At 38.8% G+C, this 1,566-nt stretch overlaps 1 pseudogene; it reads left to right on the forward strand.

Annotated features, from left to right (window-relative positions):
- Positions 1-411: 411 nt before the first annotated feature.
- LOC103235595 (MICOS complex subunit MIC26 pseudogene) lies at positions 412-1,198 on the forward strand (annotated as a pseudogene).
- The last annotated feature ends 368 nt before the right edge of the window (positions 1,199-1,566 follow it).

The following is a 1,566-nucleotide window of genomic DNA, read 5'->3' on the forward strand; positions in this document are numbered from 1 at the left end:
GCCTCCCGAGTAGCTGGGACTACAGGCGCCCGCCACGTCGCCCGGCTAGTTTTTTTGTACTTTTTTTTAGTAGAGACAGGGTTTCAACGTGTTAGCCAGGATGGTCTCGATCTCCTGACCTCGTGATCCACCCATCTCGGCCTCCCAAAGTGCTGGGATTACAGGCTTTCTGCTTATATCTTAAAAGTATGATATTAAGTTAGAATATGTTGACTCATGTGTTTCTTCATAAGGCATATCATCCTATATGCTGACAGAACTGATACAAGTGGTAGAAATTATTTGGTCTTTATTATACATGCACTGTACATTTTTCTATGCTTCTCTATCAAGCAGTTACGATATAGCAAGACCCATGTTCCCTAAGCGAGCTTTACTGAGGTGTACTATAGTCTGGGCATAAGGCAGAAAACTCTTTGATAGGGTAAACCACCATTGTATTCTCTAAGATGTGAAACTTTGAGATCTTAAGTAAGAACAGGTTTAAAAAAGAAATACTAGAATAAAAGAGAGTTTTAAAAAAGTGGAATAAAACTGGAATAAAAGAAAGTAAATCCTGCCAGAGCCACCGCAGCCAACGACATGTTCAAAGTAATTCAGAGGTCCATGAGGCCAACCAGCCTACACTTGTTCACCTTCAAAGTCTATGCAGCACCAAAAAAGGACTCATCTCCCCAAAATCCCGTGAAGGTTGATGAGCTTTCACTGTACTCAGTTCCTGAGGGTCAATCGAAGTGTGTAGAAGAGTCAAGGAGCCAGCTTGAAGAAGGCATCTTACAGTTCCAACGCTATTGTGAGACATACACAAATTTGTGTCAGGAAACATACTCCCAAACTAAGCCTAAGATGCAAAGTTTGGTTCAGTGGGGGTTAGACAGCTATGAATATCTCCAAAATGCACCTCCTGGATTTTTTCCAAGACTTGGTGTTACTGGTTTTGCTGGCCTTATTGGACTCTTTTTGGCTAGAGGTTCAAAAATAAAGAAGCTAGTGTGTCCACCTGGTTTCACAGGATTAGCTGCCTTTATCTGTTATCCACAACACGCCATCGTGTTTGGCAAGGTCAGTGGGGAGAGGTTATATGACTGGGGTTTATGTGGATATATAGTAACAGAAGATTTGTGGAAGGAGAACTTTTAAAAGCCAGGAAATGTGAAGAATTCACCTGGAACTAAGTAGAAAACTCCATGCTCTACCCATTTTAATCAGTTAAAGATAAACACTGGAAACTCCATACAATAAATCACTATTTCTACAGAAAAATGGAGGATAAGTCAGTATTGAATGTATTAAAATGGTTTTCTTCTTCAGGAAAAAATATGTATATAATTAAAACCCAAGTGAAAGAAAGAAAGAAAGTAAATGCTAGTTTTGTCTGCAAATATAGTTGAAGTCATATACTTATATTGTTGAGGAATGGTGTTTCTTTTAAGCTAAAATACAAGTGAAAAGCCTCAACTTTTCCAATAAAATTTTTGCATTCCCACTTGTTCATCTGATCCAGACATTGACTTTATACCACTCCACAGGATATCTATTCTCTAGGATTTTGGTTGAGAATACAAT

The sequence above is a fragment of the Chlorocebus sabaeus genome, chromosome 7 (genome assembly GCF_047675955.1).
Source record: "Chlorocebus sabaeus isolate Y175 chromosome 7, mChlSab1.0.hap1, whole genome shotgun sequence".
In the NCBI taxonomy this organism is placed as follows: Eukaryota; Metazoa; Chordata; class Mammalia; order Primates; family Cercopithecidae; genus Chlorocebus; species Chlorocebus sabaeus.